The sequence below is a fragment of the Cannabis sativa genome, chromosome 6 (genome assembly GCF_029168945.1).
Source record: "Cannabis sativa cultivar Pink pepper isolate KNU-18-1 chromosome 6, ASM2916894v1, whole genome shotgun sequence".
NCBI lineage: Eukaryota > Viridiplantae > Streptophyta > Magnoliopsida > Rosales > Cannabaceae > Cannabis > Cannabis sativa.
The window spans coordinates 61,064,817-61,071,970 of NC_083606.1; positions in this window are offsets into that span (position 1 = coordinate 61,064,817).

Below are 7,154 nucleotides of genomic sequence, written 5' to 3' on the forward strand. Positions count from 1 at the left end.
CTTATGATCCGCCACCAATCGAGCCCTGCTCCAAGAAGCTCTGGATCAAGTCGAAGAACTCCGGGATGAGTCCCAAATACGGATGGCCGCTTATCAAAAGAAGGTGACCAAATATTTTAACTCCAAGGTTAAAAACAGAAAATTCGCTATCGGTGACATGGTCCTAAGAAGGGTCTTCCCAGCCACCCAAGAACCCGGAGTGGGGGTACTTGGACCAAATTGGGAAGGACCATATGAAATCGAGGACGAAATCGGCTCTGGCACTTACAAACTGAAAAGAATGGACGGAACTACTGTCCCAAGAGCCTGGAATGCTGATCACCTCAGAAAATACTACCAGTAGCGAATTAAACTTAGCTTTTGTTCAAAGGATTTGTACCGTCCAAATGTATGCCTCCTCTATATTAAATAAAACTGAGTGCCTTAAAAACAAAGTTTCTATGCCACTCAGGGGGGTACTAGGGTATACCGCACGGACAAACAAAAACAAGCTAAGTAAAATATCCTGACCCAAAGGGCAGGTCAAGCTAAGTAAAACATCCTGACCCAAAGGGCAGGTTAAGCTAAGTAAAATATCCTGACCCAAAGGGCAGGTCAAGCTAAGTAAAACATCCTGACCCAAAGGGCAGGTTAAGCTAAGTAAAATATCCTGACCCAAAGGGCAGGTCAAAAACATGCGCAAAAATAAAAGGCGTAAGCATGAAATCCTGAGCCAAAGGACAGGTTGAAATATATAAAGTGTGGAAAAAGAGCGCACATATATAAAAAAAAAATAATATAATAAAATATCCTAACCCGAAGGTTAGGTCATACACATATAAATGGCCCGGGGACAGGCCTTAAATTGTCTCCCCTTTAAATAAAGGCTGCCGCCTGTAAGTAAACTGTTCTAAGGCAGCAGCAAGTATGTACAAAGAAAAAAAAAGAGTTATGAAAAGAACGGGTACAATCTGGGTCAATAATAGGGCAGCTCAGTCAGCCCGCGGCGGAAGACGAGGTCCGATCCGTGCCTCAAGCTCGGCATCAAGTCTCTTCTTCTTCTCCCGAAATTTGGCAATCATGTCCTCGGGTTTGGGATAGAAAGAAAGCTTGATACTCTGATCATTGGTGGCCCAAGCCATGTAGACACCATCATCAAAGCGCTTCGGGCACCGGGCACAGGAGACGGGAGAAAGGAGCTCGGCCCTCTTGGCCTTCCTAATAGACTGATCTTTATAGTCCCGAAGCTCCTTCAACTCCGCAGCCAGAGCGGCCTTGGATTCAATATCCGACTGGTGAGTCTCCTCTAGAGACCCCACCTTGGCGGCCATTTCGTCCAAAGCCTCCCTGGCCTCCCGAAGGTCCCGCCTAGCCTTCTCGGCAGCCTCGGTTTGAGCCCTTAACTCCTCCTGATGATGGGCCTCCATCCTGCCTCTCCGCTGAGCCTCGGCCTGGATCATGTCCTCCGCCTGAGCCTCCCTCCGGATGGCCTCCTCCTCCCTGGCCTTGGCCCTCTCTTCCTTAGCCTTGGCCGCAGCCTCCTGGCGCTCGGCGGCCTCCTGGTAGATCTGCCTCTCCGCAAAGAAGGTCTTGAAGGACCTTGCGACGTCGTTCATGTCCCCAAAATCGGACAGAGCGAAGCCATGGCTTATGATGTTCTTGGAGAGGCGACCAGCCTCAGCTGCAAGCTGAGCCATAATGGGATGTAAGGAAAAATTCCTCAAAGGAAGAAAACAAAATACAAACACCAAAAAGGAAACGTAAGAAATTGCAAAGTACTTACCACTGTGAGGGAATGGCTGAGGTCCTGGACTTGGAAGATAGAGTTCAGAGAAGCACAAGTGGCAAACCGCTTGGGCGCACAGCGTGTAAGCTGAGAGGCGAACTCACCGGTCATTTCCGCAGCAAAAGGAGCCAGAGTGGGCCCTAGGAGGGGACGGAACCCACCGCCAAAGGATCCGGGTTGAGGTTCCACGGATCATGATAGTCCGGATGGTTAATGCTCGCCTCAACCTCCGCCCGTTGAATCCTCCTAAGGGCCTCCACATCGCATATCCCCGGGAGTACTCGTCCATAGCGTAGTTGTGCTTGGCTATGCGAAGCTCCGCCTCGCCTCATCCCCCGAATCGGGGTAAGCTCAATGCGAGGAGGAGCGGGATTTTCCTACATTGGAGACACCCCGCCGTCTAGGCCATGAGCGGGAGTGTCGGCCTCCGAGGCCTCTTCGGCTCGTCTTGGGCAATCATCTTGCCCTTGCGCTTGCGGATCGAGCCACTTCGGACTCCTCCTCGTCCTCCTCTCGCTACCACCGGGAGAGCTTCGAGGGTCTCCAAGACCCTCGGCGGCTTCCTCCGAGAAGTCCCACCCTTTCCTCGGCCTTCTCCCGAAGCACCTCCTCGTCATCCACCAAGTCGATGGTTTCGGGAGGAGCGCCGAAGAAACCTTCAAGGAAGGGGCCGGGGGAGGGGGTGAAGGCCGGAGGAGCCACCGGAGTATGGACCCCAGCCAGCCGTTCCAGGATGGCATCCATGGAGGTACCTGTTCCAAAAAAGCAAGCAAGTGTTAAAAGTCCGTGAGAAGCTACTTACAAAAAGGCGCAGTAAATAAACTACTCCTACCCGGACTCCCTAGTTCGGCCCTAGCAAAGTCCCGAACTTTAATGCTGTCAGCATCGTCTCCAAGATAACTGTCCGAGGGCCGAAACCAGCTGGACGCTATGTAAGCCGACGGACCTAAGGGAATAGGTTCCGGAGGGCCGGGGCCCATCCGGGACCGACCTAGGTAATCTCCTAAGTTTGTAAAATAAAACTCCTTCAAATGATCCCCCCACCGGGTCGACGGCATCTTAAACCTACGGAGACGCTCGTCGAACCCTATGGGCCTACGACCGGTATATTCATCAACTCGAAGGGACATATTGAATTATCAAAGGAGACTTACCACCGCACTGCGAAGCAAGCACTGGGAGCGCCCGAGTTTGGTTCGGGACCGAAGGCCGAGGCCGGAAGTCTCGGTTCTCGGAAGAACCTTCAAGACGAAGGGTCCCCGGCGGAAGGACCTCCAATCTCTTCTTGAAGAATCTTGTCAAAAAATTTTGCCTCGGACTTCCCGCCGATGGCTTGGCTCCTCCGCACCACCGGCTCCCCACACGGAGCCCTCTCCCGCAGGCGCCCGGGCACTGGAATACGCCTTCTCCTGGGCCTTCCGGTAGAGATAATCTTGGTACTTCTTCTCTGCCGTAGCAATAAGCTCATCCCGGAAGGCCTTCTCCGCGACTGGCGCCCTCACGTTAGGGCAAATAACCTTTGAAAGGTTGGAGTCATCCACGGATTGGTGAGAAAGGATAAGTTTGGCCTTTCTGCAATTCTCCGTGGTGACCAAGCCCCCGACGTCAAGATCGGCATGGTCGTAAGAGGCGAAGGCTTGGGCCCTTCGAAGGAACGCCTGAGTGGTGAGCGTCCGCTGGTAAGGTGGGATCCGCACCCACTCCGTGAGCAGCTCCGGATGGTCCACGGCCCTAAAACCGGAGGAGAAGAAAAATCGGTGGCGGTACTCCTTCACATGAGTCTGCCTATTATACGGAACCACCCCTTCGTTAGCAGGGTGGATCCGGAACCCATAAAAACCGTCCTTAAGTTTGTCCCCTTTCTTGGGGACGGATACAAGTTCGTAAAAATACAAAATCTCCGCCGGGCTGGGAGACCCCCAGCCGCGTGCGGCATAAAAAATAAATAAGCCTGAGAGCAGGCGGTATGCTTGAGGAATAAGTTGGTATGGCGCAAGGCCGACAAATACAAGAAAATCAACAAAATAGTCCTGGAGCGGGAGCATAGCACCGGCCATCAGATGGGTCTGACTCCAAGCCCCGAAGCCATCATAGTTGAGGTTGGGTGTCTCCGAGTCACGAGGAGGCCGGTGGAAGGTCCCTGAGGTAGAGGGTTTGATTCCAGCTACGTTAATGATGTTCTCCAGCTGGTGAGGGCAGGTCAGGGTCGATCGAAGCTCGGCCGCCTCCCAGCCAGTGGCGCGGGACTTGTACCCTTCCTGGGCAACAGGTCCCAGAGAAACCTCCTCCAGGGTGGCAATACTCTTCCCCTTTTTCTTCGAGGACTTTGAGCCAGAAGCAGACATGATATGCTCTGAGAAAAACGAAAAGAAAAAACCCAGCAGTTAGGCCCCATATCAAACCCTAAACCAGAAAAAAGGGAGTGGGGGTCCCCTAACCGCTGGAAAGAGGCCCCCTCCGGACACGTGTCACCTGGGAAACTCGAAAGAGAATCCCTGAACAAGTGTCGGGTGCAGTAAAATAACAGTAAAAGTGGTTTTGCAAAAAGAAAAGGTCTTCCTATGCCCTAAGCGAATGCTAAACGAAGGATACACGGCCTTCTTCAAACAAAACTGTACGACTACAACTAATACAGTAAAACGTAAGAGCAGAACTCAAAGAGCTCAAACACTCACACTCCAGAAATCTCTGAGTACGAACCCAGAAAACAAACAAAACAAATGTAAGCATGCTAGAGTCTAAAGATTCGAAAAACTTACAGTTGATTGTTGAACTGGGGGTACTGGGTATGGTTGAGCGAGAGTTGAGAAGCACTGGCGAAATCGAACACTGGAAGACTACAGAAAATGTTCAAGTGTTAAGACGGTTTGTGCTACTTTGAGGAAATTTTCTCTCTGAGAAATTCAAGCAAAAATGGTAAGGAATGGAAAGTAACCGAAATGAAGGAAAGGTGGTGGCTTTTATAGGCAAAAATGCATGAGGAACAGGCGTCTTCACCTACCAATCGTACGGTTGGGGAAGCGCACGATTCGAATTCCCAACAGATCAACGGGCCAGATCAATCCGCCATTAAGGCGGTGCAAACGTTTGAGTATCCGCCTGACACCATCAATGCGCCGCATCAATCATGGGGCGTGAAACGAATCGACCTCTGCAAAAGTGAATCACTGCATTTAATGCCATTATTAGGCACACCTTCACGCGCCCCACGTCGTATCGTAAGACCGAGGAGGCGGCTGGAAACATTCCTACGAACAAACGTATTGTCGCATTAAATAACATCATTTAATGTGCCCCCCGCGCGCTCGAGACTCGAGCTGGGGAAACGAGGAGTCAACTGGAGATACTTGGACAAGCCTTGGTTTATTTTTACTAAGTAAACAAGGCTTGGGGGGTAAATGTTGCTCCTAAAATCGCCCAATATACGTGGACCAGTCAGGAAGGGACACGTGGATCAAATTACTTGAGAAAGAACTGCTAAGTCCTTGTATGACACCAGGAAGCGTTATTCAAACGGGTCCCGGAAGATGCACCCGGAGTACAAGGTACTCCCGGAAGCGAACATAGCTCAAAGGCACTCCGGGATATGTCAGGTCTCTCCCGAGACATCAAGTCGCATTTAATGCTGCATGGGAGGAAGCGTGTTGGGACTGTACACGCAATAAAGTCTGACGGCACATCCCCCAAACAGCAGCGCTACAGTAATGATCATTTAAGTCTAGCGACGGCTACTCTGCGAAGAGTTACGTCAATCATAAGACAAAAAGGACATTCTCCATAAAAACCCTACAGCACCTAGGGATTTGACCATGCATCACCCATGGTATATTCATCGGAAATGCCCAACTTTATGGATACTTACAGACACATGTGTAAGTACAATTCTAGGGATTGCCCCACTAAAACACTATAAATACCCCCTCAAAGCTCATTTAATGGGGTCGGAGAATCTTGGTTGCTTAAGAGCAAACAGAGAAAAAACTCACCAAGAACATTCTTTGTATTAAAGAGAGAAACATTCTCCCAAGTATAAGATCTGTATTAAAGACATCCATAAATATCAGTGGCTCGTGGACTAAGGCTCATTAACGCCCCAACCACGTAAAAAGTCTTCATCTCGCTTTCTTATAGCTCATTATTATATTCATATTTTATTAGTTGCCGAAAACCTCGGTCAACACCTACTACTGCACATTGTGTCAATTAAAAAAATCTTATCATTGTATTTTAATAAAATATGTCAAAAAAAAAAAAAACTAAATATATGTATCTAAACTACAAAACAATACACATACAACTAAAAAAATTGTTAGGAAGAAACTAAAAATAAACACTATAAAAAAATAAACACTATAAAAAAATAAACATGAATAAAAAAACAATTATTGAAAAAAAATATTTTAAAAATCGCCTAAAAACAACTAAAAAATAATAACAAATGTGCATATATACAACAAAATTTTTGTGTGGAATAAACTAAAATATACACTATAAAAAATGCACATAAATTAAACAAACTGTACAAAAAAATATATAAAAATAACTATAAAACACCTAAATAATAACATAAAAATTACTATAAAAAATCTATAAAATAACAAAAAATAACTATAAATTAATAGAAAAATAACAAGACATCCTCATTATTAAAATATGCAAATCATTCATAAATCAACTCTAAATAAACTACAAAATATCCAAAAAAAATGCTACATTTATTAATAATGTAAAAGAGAGAAAGATATAGGAGGATTGCTCTTAATTTTTTTTGTAAGATAAAAAAAGAGTGTTAAGAAAAATAAAAAAAATAAAAAAATAAAAAAAGAGTGAAAGTAAAATTATCATTAAAATAAATTAGTTAAGTTTTTTTTTTTTTTTTTTTTTTTTTTTATATAAAATATGGTTAATTAAAGAAAAATAGCATGAAATAGTTTAAGTTTGAATAGTAAGAAAGTGTAAAAGAGAGATAAATATAATAAGTGTTTATATTTTTTTTAAATAATAATAAAATAAAATTTTGTGAGAGAGTAAAAAACTATTAGAAAAAAAATATAAAAAAGTACACTTATTATATATATAAAAAAAGGGTTAATTACGATTTTTACCCCCGAACTTTGACATGTACCAAATCATGCTCCCTGAATTTTTCTGGCCGTTAAAAATTCCCCCTGAACTATTGAGATTGTTAGATTTAAGGACTTTTGTCTAATTTCATTCAATTTTACTATTTCAGTGATTATTTATGTACTAAGCCATGCTCCCCGTACTTTGATATCTACTAAGTCATACCCCTCGAACTTTGAGATGTACTAAATTATATCCCCTGAACTTTCATTCATGTTAGACTGTTTTTACTAAAATTAGATAAAATTTCTTAAATTCAACAATT